Source organism: Dermacentor albipictus, chromosome 7 (assembly GCF_038994185.2).
Source record: "Dermacentor albipictus isolate Rhodes 1998 colony chromosome 7, USDA_Dalb.pri_finalv2, whole genome shotgun sequence".
NCBI classification, from domain to species: Eukaryota; Metazoa; Arthropoda; class Arachnida; order Ixodida; family Ixodidae; genus Dermacentor; species Dermacentor albipictus.
The window spans coordinates 85,300,082-85,318,933 of record NC_091827.1 but is presented as its reverse complement, the minus strand read 5'-3'; the positions used below and the strand labels follow the sequence as shown (position 1 = coordinate 85,318,933).

Here is an 18,852-nt window from a genome sequence, read left to right as displayed (position 1 = left end):
CAACGTCACGGCATGCATCAGCTTCCGCAAGGGAAGGACCAAGAAAAGTGGTGCATGCTTGCATGATGGAGCAAACTTGCTATGCAATGCGATGTATGTCAAGCATTTTAAAGCAGTAGCTTGTACATGCGAGGAATTGTGGTAGGCTGCTATTCTCTAATGACCCGTCGTTGCTCAGTGGCCATGGTGTCTGGCTGCTGAGCACGAGGCCGCGGGATCAAGTCTCGGCCACGGCGGCCGCATTCCAATGGGGGCAAAATGCGAAAACACCCGTGTACTTAGATTTAAGTGCACGTTAAAGAACCCCAGGTGGTTGAAATTTCCGGAGTTCTCCACTATGGTGTGCCTCATAAACAGAAGGTGGTTTTAGCACATCTAACCCCAGAATTTAATTATTCTCTTATGCCATGCATGCGCCTGTAGCGTAATAGATATTCCATCAGGCTGTTGCACTGGGTAACTCTAGTGGGTAACCAACAACAGACAATTTTTGTGAAAGAAGCCCCTACACAAGGCAAGACAGAAACTTCCACAAAGGTACCTTGTAGAAGCGCAGAATAGTTTGTATTGAAATGTGCTTTTAAGGTGACATATAACGCAATTTGGCCATACCCTTATTGGTGGCAGGGTGTCCAGATCAGTGTTACTGCCTCATCATTTCTTATTCTCCCAAGTGCTATGGATTGGAGTAATAATATTCGCAAATATTCAAGCATAAGATGCGTTTGGCTGAGGTGGGACAAGTGCAAACTGGGCACCAGTACGAAAGGTGGTCCAGGTGTACAACCTGAATAAGCTGATCCTGACGATGATGATTAACATGTGTTTCCTATTCGCACGAGGAAGACAAAGCTCTTCTGCACTGAGCTAGGTTCTACACAAGATATAAAATTGAACAATGTTTTTGCTTCACAACGTTATCAGTAGCACACTATTTCTTACCTGTATCTTCCAGTGGTAATGGCGCCAAGGTTTCCACAGACTCTGCAGAATAACCACAAATTTATCACGTATTTTGAGTGACCTAAGCAGCTTCAGACATTAAAGGAGTACCAACACAAAATTTCGAAGTCGGGTTAACGTGCAAGGTTCATTAATGTGGACACACACACATCGTCTGCAAAATATCAACGGCGAGTACAGCATAGAACATATTTAAAATCAAAATCAAGCGCAGCCAATTACAAAACGCAGTACCTTACCACATCGACATCTAGGAAGGATTGTAAACAACTGAGAAAATGCTACGTTACGAGTTTGCGATGTCATCGCGACGGGTCCAGCGAGCAAGTTTCTCACCGCTCTGAACATCCCAGTGTCTTTTTTTTTTTCCCTGGTCATGACACTGACATCTCTCGCCGCTGACAGCGGCATAAAAATCAGCTAAAATTTCTTTCCGACACAAAGTAACTCGCGCAGTAAAGTGACTTCGGAAGTGTGCATGTTATAAAATGATGCGCAATATAGTAAATCACTGGAGTGATTTTGACTCGCAAGCAGTCAGCGCAGCCCCCACAGCAATCGTCTCTGTGAATCGTCTCTGCCTGGCCAACGTGTTTTCTCATCGCTACCAATGGCATCGGGAAAACTAATAGTATTGTCACTTATGAGCGACATAAATGTGCAGGCATTGATTCAGTTGGCGAATATAGGTGCTTTATTACAAGGGGTCGGAAGGGCCATCGGCCTCGGATCCTACAGCCACCGAGCTAGGCCTATATGCCGTTTGCCAGTGGTCGCCAGCTCACCTGGCTTGCTTGTTCGCTATACTATTGGTGTGTTAAGTGGCAGAAGTGGTCCGAGTTTGTGCGTGCCACTGGACGCTTCGAATGTACCCCACTGAAGAGCAGCCAGATTTGCTCGTTTCATTTCGAACATGCCTGGTATAAACAAAACCAAAGCTGTTCAATGATCTTCTCCCAAGACTATATGTTCCCAAGCCTGATGCTGTGCCAACATTTATCCTGTCTTGTCTCGTGCTCCGGAATGTGCTTCATTCCCAAAGCGCCCTCGACGAATGCTTCGTACTTCTTGTAGCAGTGTGTATGCATAATGATAGGTGTCGCTAGCCACACTTTCCGAGTCGCTGCTTTGTAGTGGAGCCAATCAAAAGTGGTCTACCACGTCTAATGCGGCAACGACTCATGCAACCAGGAAATAGTCATCGCTGGACAATGAAAATGAGAACAACAATGATGGCGAGGTCATCGCAAAGCATGTGCAGGCATAGCAGACCAACTAGTATCACGCATCTCCCACGCCCGCGAGCACGTCACAGTTTTGTGCGATCACGAGTCCAACTGTTTTTACATTCCTTGTTTGGCCTATCTTGCAGCTCTCTGAAACCAAAAATTGGACTGGTCACTACAGACAAGATTCCAAATAACTGCCTGTCGCGCTCTGAAGCCAATGATGTTTCGTGCCGTGATTACTGGGTCATTAGCTACTTATTGCACCAGAAAAAACGGGATAGAACATATTTGTGTGAGTACTCCTTTAAGGCTTTAAAAAATTCCACCAGGCTGTAAAAGTGCCACAAATTTTCATCTCCTTTCACTCTACAGCCTGCATGTACAACAAAAGTTTGATGCATACTCTAATGACTGTCTCACTCATTCAAACAGATTTAAATAGTGGAGAGAATGCTGTGGTGGCTGCATCTTCAGAAGAATGAATGCATGACTCAGTCACATTATGATCTCTATCAAATCAGCTGCTTCCAGTGCTATTTACTTATTTTTTTAGAAGGCTGGCAGTGAAAACACCTACTCGCAAGCACCTATGACAGAAGGATGCAGCAGATTCACCACTACTGAGTGTGAGAGTTCTGTAAAATACAGGCAAAGTACATGAAAATTACCTCAATTACATCCCAGAAAAAATGAGTTCCCATGAACCATGCTTGAAAAGCAGTGACTTCTTTATTCCATACTGGTTAAAAATTATGTTATTCATTCAAGAGCCATGTGCCAACTGCTTTATGCACAAGCATCTCTGTTACAGTGCTTAGATAAGCAAACAGTAAAGCTAAGCCAAACACAAGACCAATGCATGGCAGTATGGATTGTAATATCGCTAGCACCTCATATGCATGAATATGCTACTGGAAGCATGTAACGTACATGAAAGCTGCTTAGAACCTTTTTTCAAAAAGCTAGCAGTTGCATGAGTGCTTTTTTGGTGTAGTGCAACTAGTGCACAGATAACGAAAAGGACCCACAAACGGTTAGTCTTGTTCTTCCTCTACATCCATGTACTAATTGCGCTACACCAAAAAAACTTGATGATGATGTACCAATAAGCCCATATCTCAGCACTAATCAACTTAAATGAGTGCAAAACCTACAAAACGCATAAAGAATTTGAATTCCAGCTTTCTAGGAGCAATAAATGAATGTGAATATTTATCTTAGTACCCCTTATCCTTTGCTTCCCTGTATGAACCTCAGCCACCAATAAATCTTGATAATCGCCTTGCAACTCCCTTCTACAAGTTCACACTGTCTGTAAAACTTGCCCTAACAAATAGTATGTTGACAATGCCACACACACCAGAAGACAGATCTAGTAGAAACAAATCATTTAACATATAAATATTCCTTACCCAACTCTTCTAATCTGTTAAAATTTGATGCTGCAGCATCGTAGTTCTGAGGAATCTCAGATTCTGAAGCAGCAGCAGCAGCATCCTTTTGGACAGTTGCAGATTCTGAGGAATAAAAATATTTGCATAATTACTGCACTTATATTCAACGACTTCACACACCTGCCATTCAGCTGATGGTTGCCTATTTTCCTTAGTTTCTCTATTCACCTGATATTAAACATATCACAGAATTTCTTGATGGCTTTTACTTGCCTATTGACACTAAGCTACCTCTACTATATTTACTTTCTTAGCTGGGAAAGTTAGGCACTGACTATGGGAAATTTCAAGCACTTTCTTGGTGTTCTCACAGATGTTTCTAATTACAAGGTTATTAGATGCTTCCGCCATGATCAGTTATGGTTTGACTTGCAAAAGTGAAAGAGTCCATAGAAAGTGAAATTGCTTCACTTTAAATAAGCAAGCACCTCTTACAAACATCATCAAGCACGCAAAACATCAATGCACAAGTGCATCAGTGTTTCACACTGCCAACAGTTTCCTTCAGGTTTGGCAGTGGTGCTGCTGTTGTGCTAAGCTGTAACATGACGTGCCAAACTTATTTCAGAAACAGCTAGTACCATTACAGGTACAAATGTAAAAAGAATATGTACTGCACTGTAGTTTTCTTTTTACACAAGAGAATGTTGCATTTTCAGCCATAGCTGCATCACTACTGTTTATGTGAAATATATATATTTTGTACAGTACAGCTAAACCATGCAGCTCGATCTTAGTTGAAGGAAAAAAACAGTCCCAAAACACAAAGGACAAGAAGAGAGGTTCACACCACAACGGCTGGACTATCAACTGAGCTTTATTAGAAATGGCATAGTCCCAGCAAGGCCAGCAGAGCATGCACAACAACAGCATCACTAATCACAGAGCATGAAAAGTCGAGTTATCGCATCTGTCGTGACCGACCTAAAAAGGCTAATTCTTTTTCAAGTAATTGCACTGAGGTTGTACTAATGCAGCCATCATTAGTACATCAATTACAGAAAAAAATGCTTTCTTGAGTCATTCTTTGTTCTTTTTTCAATACACTTTACTGCAGAAAACAAAATAGTGCTTGTAATGAAGATTAAACTAGATCACACAGCAGAAGATAGAACTTGCCTCCAATGTTCGAAGGGGTGACAGGGTCCGGCTGCGCCCGTACTGACACATCGAACGATGTGGCATAGACAACTGTGCTTTCTGAAAGGTTTTTGAAGGACGCATCTGAGCTGTCAACAATTTACCAGCACCTGAATGTCATAACTCATCATGACTGGCACCAGTAAATGACAAATGATAACTTCTATATGAAATAGTATGTGCCCCACAAAGACATACAATGTTTAATTAGCCCATTGACAAGAAAGCACAAGTCAAAAACAGAGAATGGAGTAGAGAACTAAGATAACATAGCAACAGATGCTGCCAGCTGTTCCTGCTTGTCGTTTCGCCAATGCTAGCAATGAACACAAACATTTCTCCTGCTGCAACTTTTGCGTTTGGGAAGCACAGTTGATCCCTTATGTGTCTTTGTTTAAGCAGTGTTGATATGAGTTAAGGAAATAACAGATGTCTGCAGAGCAATAATCTCCAATAACACTTACTGTGCTTGCACAACTGTGTCAAAACACATTAGAAGTTCTTATACTGAAGTGGTGGTAACACAAACATTTCTAGCATTTGCAGCAATGAGCATTAAAGCTCAAAACAATTTCACTTTTTCTCTTAGCATAGTGTGTTTCACGGAGGTAAAGTTTCTGGCCAGAAAATATTAATACTTCATAATCCAAAAAAATTTGCCCCTACAGTGCCTTTTTGGTGTAAGTGCAATGCTTTGAAAAGTACATTCTTAACTGAGGCACTTGTTTATTGCAGTTCATCTGCATGCTTTTTCTCTGCAAAGGCACCAGCTCTAGTTGATATATTTGCACAACCACTTGCAGTTGCCTTTATGAGACACCAAGAAAACTGAAGAAAACAATTTGTACTTCTCCTTTCATTCAGATTTTCAATTGGGGAACAAACAATGAAACAAATTAGCCTTGAAAAGGCAATGATCTCTGCAAATGCCAACAAGCTCGACTTCTGTGTACAGAGAATGGCTGGTGCAACATGTGCATAACAGATGCACCAAATTTCGCAGCTATACCACAAATTCGCTGCATTTAGCTTCTTTGTAGAAGGCATATCGCTTTACCATTGTGCTCTGTATTGTTCTTCTATCTAGCACTCTAAACAAGAGAGGTTCACAGAAAGATTAAGTCGTAAGAAGAAACTTTAACTTGTGGCCAACACCAAGTTCTTTATTCAAATAATGCAAAATGCAAATACGTTATCATGAAACATCTGCTCGGCCAATTTTAATAAAATTCGCTGCGCTTAAGAGAGTTAAATTCTAATGATTAAGAAATATTGATTTAGGAATTTAATGTGACAAATATTTCCAACAACAGAAGCACGAACTTCACAAATCCATAACTCAGCACCAAAAGCAGGCATCACAGTTCTGTAAACTTCATCCATTAGAGTCATCTAAATCAGACAAATTTATTAAGATCTTACAGCCTATATGATTCGTATAAATGTTTACAGGGGTTCTGCAAAAGTCCAACCCACAAATGAAAGGCACATAATACATCAACTTTGTACCATTTATTGTCATAAGGTGAAATTTACAGAATTGTGATTATTTTTGTTGTTGTCGAGTTACAAAGTTGTAAGCTTGATATTCTCATTTTCTGAAATTCTGCAATTTTTAACAATTCATATGAAAAATTGATGGCCTAATAAAAATACCCTTGCTGCAGTCCCTAGACAAACCTTTCTTATTAAATGCAGTAAACCTAATCAAACGTGGAGCAGTGGTTACCGAGAAAAATGATTTTTCTGTTCCTATGCATTTTGAAGCCTCATACATAAACTTCCACTAGTCATTAACAGCATTCAAACAACAGATGTCTCAGGCTGGAGACGATGCTTCAAGAATGGATAAGAGCTCTTGTCTGACTTTTGTTGATCACATAGCAAAAGGATCTCGAGCATTTCCTACGTGTTTTCACTTAACCAAAATTCCAAACATTGCTTCAGTGCTTCTTGCTGCATTAGCATGATCAGATGGCAGTAACAATGCTAGGTTCACAAAGGTTCCTAGAATTTGCAGGACTGTCCCGAATATCAATTACAATTCCTGCGTTCCAACTTTCCCTTAGGAGTAAGCATGAGGTCCACATTGAGGTTTGACGATACTGCTGGAGGGGGTATTCTCTAAGTGTCCACTTAGTGGACATGTCCGTTTTGTCTGCTGTTGAACTTCTGATTGGCTGGGCTGGGCTATGCATCAGAAGGAGACAGGCGACCCCTGGCCAATCAGAACTTCAGCAGCAGAAGAAATGGATGTGTCCAATAGGTGGACACTTACAAAATGTCTCCCCCCAGGTCACACTATGCACAATGAAAGTGCTCCAAATTGCTCAAGCTTGCCTTTTTTTTAAAGTATTTTTCAGGAATGTCACAATGGAAAGAATATTTCATAGAAAAATCAAACGAGTGCAAAACTACCAATGGCTGACTAATTTCCACCTAAAATGCAATATTTTACGCTTTAAAGCATGGTCCAGTCTTGAAAGCAGTAACGTTGGTGCAATGTCATGTACTGTTACAAAACTCCAGACCTAAATATTCATCCCTAAGCCGTGTCTGCCATCCTGAGCTGCCCATACTACTCACACCCAACACCACACTTTACCAAGTGAAGTAGCCTAGTCAATACGCCTTTTCTAATACACTCGACCCTGGGCACATGGCAGACCGACCTTGCTCAGGATGATATGCCACCAGACAGCTGCTACCAGTACAGCATGAAAAACAATAATACAGGGAAAATATAACTGAAGGGAACCAGGCAACACAGGCAGGAACCAATAGCCTCAACTAAACCAGAATTATGAAATATCCGGCATTTGTTTATGCTGAATGTCACATGGGGCGCTAAAAATTTTCATGGGATCAACTTCATCCTTGGCGTGGGAACTTCCCAACAGTACAGTAATGATCCAAAATGCAAGAAATGAAAACACTCACCACTTTGAAAAAGATTGCAAGAGAGCGTCTTTTGCAGCTCCATGTTCATGGCACGAAGCTGCCGCATTTCTTCCTTCAGCTCCTTGTAGTGCTCCTCGGCACATATGCAAGTGCCTCTTAGCAAGGCACTGCTTTGATCTTGAGGAACCTGCTGCGCCGAGGAGACTGCATGAGTGTTTTCCCTCAATTGTCCTCGCAAGCTGTCTAGCTCACTCTGCGCAGCTTGCAGCTCCAGCTGTAAAGCTGCCTAAGCACTTCTGGGGACGAAGTCGGACTCGTCATCCTGCAGGACTTCGTCCGCCAGCTGCAGCTCCGACCTCTTGCATACATCAGTCCTCAACTTTTTTTGGGACTGCACCACCTGCAGTTCAATAAGGCACAATAGATGCCCTGGCAAAATGAACGCACACCACTTTCTGCACAGAATGTAACATTTAGGTGTAATGCAGCACATGACTTTATTTACCTTCATACTGCATAATAAAAGTAAAACACAAAGAAAGCTATACACAAAAAGCAACCCAATGTGAAAAGCAATAAAGACAAAGCTGGAATGATGTTTCTGTAGATGTAATGCCGATGTTGTTACACTCACAAACAGAAGAAAGCTAGAATTTGCAGTCCATATTTCTGCTGCATGCTCGTTAAAGATGCTCATATTATTTTTTAAAATTTATTTCACAATAACCCTAAAGGCCCTCTAGGGAGGGTATTACATAGGGTAAATGTTACGTAGGTGAGGTGAACAGTGCATAAATGTAATTGCAATGGATAAACAAAACTGGGAAAAAATTAATTACAGTGCATCAACGTACAAACACAAAAAATAATGATAGTTATCAGTACAGCAACTCTAAATGATTTGTACAAAATGGGACACTGTCGTGGAAGCTTTGGTTAACGGCGCATTAAAAAAAGAAAAAGAAATGTTTACGTGGGAACTGACGACGATTTGGGATTTAAATGGCACACTCATAACACCAATAATAACTAACCAATTCACATACGCCAGGTGTTTCCATTACTATACAAGAACTTTATTTAAGCCGTGCTTGGCAGATAGCAAAGTTGTAATCCACGAACCCGATTGCTCGCAACGACTGCCAAAATGGGCACAACACTAAATTTCTGCAAATGATTGAGGGCTAACGGTAGATTTGGAATAAACAGAGTGAGCATGCTATTGGGTGATGATATTGAAAAGGCACTTCATAATATATTTATCGGTTATCTAATATATACTGGTTACCTGCCCTACGCATTACATTGCCAGCCCAGCTACACCTATTTTTACAGCACAACCTTAGACCAGCGAGATGTAGATGACTTGGAGGTAATGAATGAGACCGTAACTAGGCTGGCTTCAGAAGCAGCAATTGAAGTGGGAGGCAACGCACTAAGGCAATCAATAGGTAAGCTCTCCCAAGCAACGGAGGACCTAATAAAAGAATGACAAAGAATGAAACAGTCCAACTCAAGAGATCAGATAGAATTTGCAGAATTGTCAAGACTGATCAACAAGGAAAAGCATATTCGAAATTATAACGTAAGAAAGGCTGAAGAAGCAGAAATAAATGGACTCAGCTGGAAATCAGTGAGAAGAAAACTCGGCATAGGACAAGCCAAGATGTATGCACTGAAAGATAAGCAGGGTAATATCATCAGCGATATCGAAGATATAGTAAATGCAGCGGAATAATTCTATGCCGACCTATACAATACCCAGAGCAGCCAAGATACTTCCATTGAAAGTAGTAATGATCAGGTTACGGAGGCTCCTTCTTTAACTTGCGAGGAAGTTAGAAGGGCCTTGCAAGACATGAAACGGGGGAAAAGTGGCAGTAGAAGTTGGAATAACAGTTCATTTAATCAAAGATAGAGGAGACATGCTTGAAAAGTTTGTAGCCCTTTATACGAAATGTCTCACAATTTCAAGGTTCCCATAGAACTGGAAGAATGCCAACATTATACTAATCCACAAAAAGGAGACGTTAAAGAATTGAAAAATTACAGGCCCATTAGCTTACTTCCAGTATTGTGTAAAATATTAACCAAGATAATTTCCAATAGAATAAGGGCAACACTTCAGTCAACCAAGGGAATAGGCTCTCTTCAGGAAGGGATCCTGTACAATGGATCACATCCATGTAATCAATCAGGTAATCAAGAAATCTGCAGGTTACAGTCAGCCTCTCTACATGGCTTTCATAGATTACGAAGAGGCACTTAATTCGGTAGAGATGCCAGGAGCCATAGAGGCATTGCTTAATCAAGGAGTAGAGCAGGCTTAATAAATATCTTGGAAAATATCTACACAGATTCCACAGCTACCCTAATTCTCCACAAGAGTAGGAAGATACCTTAATTCTCCGCAAGAGTAGGTAGATACCTATAAAGAAAGAGGTCAGAAAAGGCCACACAATCTCTCCAATGCTATTCACTGCATGCTTGGAAGAAGTATTCAAGCTAGTAAATTGGGACGGCTTAGGAGTAAGGATCAACGGCGAACATCTCGGCCACCTTCGGTTCGCAGATGACATTGTCCTGTTCAGCAACATTGAGGACGTGTTCCAACAAATGATTGAGGACCTCAACAGCTAGTTTGCAATAGTGGGGTTGAAAATTAATATGCAGAAAACAAAGATAATGATCAATAGCCTGGCAAGGAAACAAGATTTCAGTATCGCCAGCACGGTGTAAGAATAGGATAGGTGGCTGAACGAAGGCCGTCCCGGCGGAAAAAAGTCGTGCATGTATCGCTTTGCCCTCGGCAGATGGCGCCACAGACACAAGGGCCTTGGTTTTGAACCAGAGAAGCAGGACGAGAGTCATTGCGGATGTGAAAAGCGTCAATAAAACGTTCGAATTCGCTTCTTACGGTAAACTAGATGCGTATGTTATTCGAGCTTGAGACGGAAACTTGTTTGCGATGAACGAAGCATACGTTTCACGACATTAAGCGTTCTCCGGGAGCTATGTAGTGCACGCGCTCATCCATGCCGGTATAGGAGCATGGCACAATGAGTCCAGCGCAACGGTAGTTGGCAATACTGATCAGGCTCCTTGACGCTGCAGCGAACTTTGTGAAATATTAGTGGCTACGATACATGACCCAACCACAGACCTTACCATGATGAAATGCCAAAACGTCCGCACGAAAACTAGTTTTACGTGTACTGTAACCTATATAAGCTCGCAGTTAAATTGTAATGGACTGCAAAACAACTTTCCAATGTGGCTATTCGAAGGCCGCATTTTTTAATAACTGAAGTTGAATGTTCTGGTAGAGGTTGTTGTGATGTTAGTGTGCAGGATGGCCTAGCCTTGGTTTGACGGCATTTCCTCCGCGTGAGTCAATCATATGGACGACTGTCATCTAAAAACCACGGACGCAAAAGCAGTAAAGTTTTGAGCAGATTGACATTTATTTGACATGTACAGAGAACATGCCATAAACTGAATTATTCGTACAAGCGTTAATGTTCCATAAACAAACCGGACACTGGCACACATGTCGCGCACACGGGTAAGTTCATGACGCCCATCATTTAATTCAGCACATTAAACGTAGAGTTTTCACCTACTGAAGCTTCGACAGCTTTCGCAGCTCCTTCGACTTATTTTTTGCCTCAGATTTCTGTTGTTTGCAGAACTGCCTCATTCTCATGGCTACATAACTGTGTAGCACGCCAGCCATAACTTCTTCTTTATGGTCGGCACAGGAGAACTGAAACTTGTACTTATCAAGCATGTTTTCCAATGTTAATTCATAGGCATTTCTGAGAGCCGCATGCTTGTGGAATTCCATCTCCGTTGCATGAAGCAACTGAAAAAGACTTCGCTTTGGGTGCAAAAGACCTCCCCTGGTTTTACACAGAACAAGGCTGCTTTCCGGCTGATGATGAAGTGCGCTTTCTTCCAATAACCCTTCACGGCATTTTGCACACGTTGTGCTTTTCAAGTACTTGCGGCATATAAAACCAGCTAAATAATAAATTATGCAATCTGCAGCTGCCGGTGCTTCATGCAAGTTGTCGAACACATGGTCAACTTCCTCTTCAGCAGCAACTAGGCCATCTAGCTTCTCTTTGAGTTGCTTAAGGTGTCCTTCTGACTTGACACTGTCGTCAAAAGGAAGTTTCAAATCTTTGAGCGTGAGTACAGGTGCACCTTGCCGAGATTCATTTTCAACTTGACAGTTTCCGAATTTAGGGGGTTTAATCAAACTGTAAACTGATAACATGTTGTAAAGCTGCAGAAATGTGGGCATAGATGGGTGGTCATTTTGGCCACCAGCCTGTCGGATAATGCCAAAAAAGCGTTCCAACACGTCTTGGTTAAGTTTTCCTGTTAAAACATATCTGAAACCGCACTCCTTTAGCAGGTATCTTGATAGTTCCAGTGCGGACAAAATAGTCACACGAAGGCCCTCAGCGGTTTGCTCGGTTAGGAAACTTGCTCTTGAGATTTTTCCTGATACGACTTCTTTTTCCCATTTATTTAACCAATGCAACGATGAGGCCAGGACCCTCAAATCTCGGCTGCCAACAGTGATGCTTTCCTTTGGATGGTTTCGGTTAAGAGCATCAAAAAGATCATTAAACCTTAGTGTGAATTCTACTGTTGCCTTGACATTTTCGAGCCCTTTTGTGCCTCTCTTCGAGTAGAATTCCAAGCCTTTCGATACACTCAAGCTGAACAATTGAGTGGCCAACTTCACCCGCATTTTTTCGGTCGTTGAAGGGTTGATGTGGGACAGAGTCAATTTGGGGCAAACACGCAAATTTCCCGGCTGTTTAGAATCCTCCATAAACAGCCTGTCAAAATGTGCCCAGTGAACACGATCGCCATTTACGCACAACACTTTCTGTGAAAGCAAACGGTTCCGAACGCATTTCAAAAGATGGGGTGCGTCAGAAAACACATATACGTTGCGTTTTTCATCAACGGGGTGGATGAAGTAGTTCCGGGTATGTTGCAATGCTCCAGTGACGCCGAATTCCTTCCACATCGCACGGTTCGTACTTGCGCCATCACAGACGACTGCGTCGACTAAGGCTCCCGCATCTTCAAGCAAAAATATTGCTTTTAAGACGAGCTGAGCGAGTACAGCTCCCTTTGTGGGGCCCTTGCTTGCAAACACAGCTATCGGCTGAGAGTACTTGTCGCCAAATGACCGAAAGGTAAATACAAGCCCGTGGTCAGCAAGGTCGTCGGGGGCCTCTGAAGAGTCTCCATAATCAGTGAAGCCACTGTATGTCATCGTCTTCGAATGAACTCGAATTTCCTTTCGGACGCGCATTTCGTCGAAAACAAGTATCCCGTGGCGTTGAAAATCGTCTTTAGTGGTCATCTTCTTCTTAAAGGCCGTGAAAAACCTCTTGTCAAAGCCACACCTGACTCTTATCATGCTCAGGTACTTGCGCACCGTCGTAACGCAAGGAAGGGGGAGCACCTCATTATCTCGCAGGAACGAGTATGCAGATGGGCTGCGTATGTGCAACAGCAAGCACATCAGAAGCCAATCCTCTGTGTACCGTCTGCTTTTTTTGTTCGTGAACCTCGCTGCTGCTACGCACTCCTTTACCACAGTCAGCTGAGCACTAGGGAGATCTATTCTGCGTAGTTTCTCACCCAGTTCTTCTTCTGACATTTTTTGCATGTGGATACGAGCTTCTGCAAGCTCCGCCGACATTTTTTTAAAGCGGTTGAGCAGACGATTTTTCGACCTTTTCAGAGCATAATTTGCCCGACGCAGTGCTGCAACTTTGTCCTTGCTCTGGTATGAAGTCAACGGACGCGTACCTGAAGGCCTAAGCCTGCGCTTTCTTTCTTCTGTTCTTTTCTGGTGCATTCGCAGGACGTTTGAAAGGCCAGAACATTTGTGACATACTAATAAGTTCGAGTCACTAGGGTCAAGAACAATAGAGCATCTCTTGTGCCGCCATCTCTGGTTGTTGTCCAGATATGCGCATTTTGTTTCAGCGTGCGGGTACTCCAGAGTGCTCGGTCCACCACTGCACAGTTTTGTCTTATCAACGTGCTCTAAGAAAGCCTTAACGTCATCCATAGTTGTTAAAGTACCTTCAAAGTGCAGATCTGCCATTGAAACTGACCTGCCCATCACGGTTATGTTTGCCAGCATATCTTCATGAATTTCAACAATTTTAGTGGTTACGAACGAAGATGCGGTGCTCACTGGCGATAGGCCTGCATCTGACAGTAAACGGCTTACAGGTACTTTGGTGCGCTCCAGTTGGGAGAAGACGACGCTTTTTACTTCTCCAAAGTCGAGCAGGTGGTATCCCCATGATTTTGACGGAAGAAACGACCGTGGTAAATCGCCGAACAAGCTTGCGAACGCAGATTCCAGGGATGAGCTAGGTCCAGCAGATTGAGGCATATTATCACATGTCTGCTCTTCAAACGCATCCATGTCGTGCTCCGGTGCACTCGGCAACGCTTGAAACGAGCTCCCATTAACGCCACCACTGTCACTGCTACACGAGGCTTCTTGCTCGTTACAATCTTTTGATGAAGCGCATTTTCTTTTCGACTGCGACCACGGTTGTCTTTCCGCCGGGCGCTTCCTTGTTTTCACTGTTTTAGATAGGTAAGCCGGGCAGTCGGGAAATCTTGTGGGAACAGCATCGCTCGCCAGCGATGCCTTTCGCGGAGCACTCACCAAGACGTGTCCTTTGTAGTGCGCTGTCCAGGTCTTGGACACAAGGTGAGGCTCGAAGTGCTTTTCGCAGACGTGATCATTCGGCTGAAGGACTCGATCCTTCCTTGGGATAGCTCGACGCCAAAGGTTCAAGCGTTCTTCGTCTTTCGGTGGAGAAAAGAGAGACAGTTTCTCCGTACAGCCTTTGTAACCCGTTCTGCAGCGGGGAACAAAACATTTCTTGCCCATCACACTCACATGTGCACGCCTGACACCAGAAAAAGAAATGCCGAGCCGCGTTGGGATAGGAGCGAGCGGCGCTAACATAACCAATGTAGGCCCCTAACAATGTCGCGCCACCTGTCGGAGAGTGAACAAAACATGCACCAGTGTTGGGCACTGCCGCTCCATGTTTAGCGGCCGCCGTTCGCACACCTATCCTATTCTTACACCGTGATCGCCAGTCAGCCTGTAGAGTCCGCGAAGGAATATGTTTACCTAGAACAATTGCTCCCAGGGGACCACGATCATGAGAAAGAAATTCACAGAAGAATACAATTGCGTTGGAGCGCATATGGCCGACATACTCAGATCCTTACTGGAAGCTTACCTTTATCACTAAAAAGAAAGATGTACAATCAGTGCATTCTACTGGTGCTAGCATATGGGGCAGAAACTTGGAGACTGACAAAGAAGCTCGAAAACAAGTTAAGGACCGTACAAAGAGCGATAGAACAAATAATTATATGTGTAGTGTTAAGAGACAGGAAGACAGCAGTGTGGATCAGTGAGCAAAAGGGCATAGCCAATATTTTAATTGACATTAGGAGAAAAAAAAATGGAGCTGGGTGGGCCATGTAATGTTTAGGTTAGATAATCGGTGGACCATTAGGGTTACAGAATGGGTGCCAAGAGAAGGGATACACAATCGAGGACGACAAAAGACTAGGTGGGGTAATGAAATTAACAAATTCACAGGTGCAAGTTGGAATCAGTTAGCAAAGCACAGGGGCAATTAGATTGGAGAGAGAGGCCTTCGTCCTGCAGTGGACTTAAATTAGGTTAATGAGGATGTATATACATATAGATAAAGCACTTTACATGGTACTGAAACTTGCAGCACAGATTCAACCAGAACTGTTTTAAAATGCATGTAGTGCATCTTAAATATCATTTTTATCACTGCTTTTGCTTTTGCTATACCTGTGCATGCAGCAGCTTATGTGGTAGAACTTGCATGGGCTAGAACATGAAACCTTTTTTACTATTTAGACAACAATTTGGTAATATGGAGTATGTCATGTATGCACAATGCTGTATATAAGGCTTCAATTACAAAAAGGCTTGCAGTTTACATAGTAAAATTATTCTGTGAAGGCTTTGGACTGTGACCTACCATGAAAAAAGTTCTAATCTCAGCTGCCGAAGCAACTAAAACGTTATTAAGAATAAAATTGTGTTTGCATTCTGTTCTTTCTTCTGCAGACGTCACAATTAAGATTTTGAATCGGTTATAAGTGCAGAGTGGGCACTCCACCCTGTAGCTTTCATCGCATTTGTCTCTTCTAGCTGTTTCTTTTGTCACCATGCAAACTTGCCCAACTGTCTGCTTTTGCCTTATCAGCACACTGTTGTCTTAGAGGTGATGTGAAGCTTTTGAAATTGACTTGCAGTACATCTACAGAGTGTTACGAAGGTGGAAAGTGCTTGGTTTAAGTGAATGGTGGTGCATCACTTACTGACTCATTCCACTATGACTAATTAGCACGCGGAATGCTTGCAGGTTCCTAAATTATTTTACAATTCTTTGCACTGTAGTATGTGCGATGCAATCACATTGACTTCCGTGCAGGTCGGACATCACTGTCATTACTTATTGAAGACGTAAGGCAGTTCAGCACATAATATGAAGTGCTGTAGCCTTCTGCCTTGCATGCAGCAAATGCAATTATCAAGAAGGCATTACCTTTCTTTGCTCCTTTTCCGTCCTTTTGGCAAATCCACGACAACCTTCCTGGGACGCTTCTCCATGTATGCTTCCATCTCCTCCATCAATTCTGCAGATAATATAACGATGTGGGATGCAACCCAAGCACACGCAGACACAAATATCCTACAAGGCATTGCATAATGTTCCTGCAAGCACAACAACGCCGTTACAATCCAAGGAAAGATGCCGCCTTTTGGAGACTCTACTGCCGTTTTGAAGCACGCCTACATGAAATGCTCATGATGCATTTATTATGCGATAGCGTATATTGAAAATTAAAGACTCCAAGTGAATGCACATACAGGTAATGCTACCGCCATTTTCGAAGCGTAACACACTATGTGAAAAGGCCTAGATAAGCTGTTTCCCGACTTAAATTATGTCACTACGCCCGCTGCCTATACACAACTCACGCTCTTCGATCCATGACATCATTGTGAAAGGGTACCAATAGAGCTTGAAGTGTCACTTACCAGTGAGATGCAAGATTCGCGCTTCATAGAAATCGCCATCTGTGTTGTCGTCTCCAGGCCAGTAAATGCTGTAACATTTGGTTGGCTCGAAATCGGCAACGTTCTTGGGCTTGAAGTCGCTTATGGCGCAGTGCTTCACGGCAGCCGTCTTGCCATCTAATTTGTATTGCACGAACGCAAACATCGTCACGCAGCTTAGATTAGTGGCGGCTAGCTAGGAGGCACGAGCGAACCAAGCGAACTGTCACTGAGAGAGTAGCACTTGTCAGATCCACGTGTTCACGTAATACCATGTGCTTGAGATGTGACGTCGTATTGACGACATTACCCAATGTCGTGTGATCTAAGGCGCGAACATACGAAAGTGCTGCACTGCTTTCGTGCTAGTGTAGCTGTTTGCGGGACACACAATAGAGCCTTTTCATTCAAAACGCAAGACGCATGCTAAATAAACTGAAACAGGTGCCCCCACTGAATGAGAAATATAGGCTGCCTGTTAGCTGCCTATATCGACCAAAACGGCTCTCCAGGCAGTCTGTCTGAATTTTTCCAAGCAAGACATACCTGTGGCCAAGCTCCTGGAAGCAGTATTTTGCCAACTCCTAAAGAGAGTACACAGACAGCCTCAATGCAGTGAGTGTTTCTTTCCTAAGGACTCCAGCATCATGCTTCAGGAATTCCCAAACATCCAGCCACGTTATCATGGAATTAAGGAAAAGAATTCTAGGATCATTTTCAGCTTGTGAGACTGGTTGTTCAAATATGTTACGGTGGTGGATGCCTTTCAAAGGCGTTTTTACATTTACAATGCTCCACCATCTAACAATAATCATGATGAAATCTGCTGTGGATTCTGCATGATATAAGGCTGGTGCATTTTTGTATGCTCTCAGGCTTCTGCTACAAATGAATTGAAAAACTGTAACGTCAGCTTCTCATTCTGGCGCTCCAAATTGCTTGGATTGAGTGCCCTTGAGGATAATCCATACCCAGTCTTCAGAAGTTCTGTTGCTTCTTGCTTGTGCAGCTCTCTTACATCTTTGAATGATGCCCAATGAATGGAATCTGGATGTACACTGTTTTTCAAAAGGTCAAAATGAGGGTAAAACAAGCATGTGCCTGGATTTTTTTTATTTATCCATATATTTCATATGCTCTTCAAGAGGTGCACAGCATCAACCACATAAAGAAGTGGTCATGAAGGATCTGCTGGATGTGGGTAAACAATTCTTAATTTATGCGGTTCTGAAAACATCTTCATGGTCTTTCTGCTAAGCGAATTGTTGTCGGAGACAACTGCCACAACTTTGTAACCTATATCCTCCAAGCGCAGTAGATGACTTTCTTCAGAATGTTATGAAGTTGGTCAGCATTCAGTGTCTTTACGGGAAGGATATGTGCCACTTTTTTAAACGAACTAACGAGTCTTTGTATCATGAATACATGAGCTGTTTTTGCAGCTTCACATGAATTGACTGCCGCACCTCAAATGCTGCCTCCCTTGTAATCAAGCCATGGCTTGATGTGCATTTCGTCCAGCATCAGGCTCACATGGTATTCACGGGGTTTCAGCTGCTTGAACATGTGGGCAACATATTGCAGAAATGTACTCTCTGAGGCCTCTGCTTCAGGAGACATTTGAAAGGAGGAGCATACCTTCCTTATAGTGCTTGGATGGGGCAAGGTTAGTTTGCTCGTGCTCCTTAAAAACCTGTAAGCATGAGCTGAAATTGTGTACAAAATGCAAGCATACACCATCAGCTGTGCGCTATACTCTATACGATTTGAACTGAGCAACAAAGGTTGGTCCTTCAAAAATTTTACTCTTTTTTGTGGTGTGCTATACTACTTTCAGCTTTCCCAAGAAGTTCATTTATGACAGCCAACAAGTGCTCGCAACTTTCATTTTCATTAGAAAGCATGCACAGGTTTTCCAAAATAAACAGAAGTGAACTAACTTCATTAACACTTTCAGGCACAACACTGTTCCCAAGCCCAC

General features: G+C 42.8%; 1 protein-coding gene across 1 annotated transcript in view; it reads left to right on the top strand.

The window, feature by feature from the left end:
• LOC135899619 (uncharacterized) overlaps positions 1–18,852 on the top strand; it is an 84,305-nt gene that overhangs the window by 18,257 nt on the left and 47,196 nt on the right. The gene's annotated exons all lie outside the window — the stretch shown is intronic.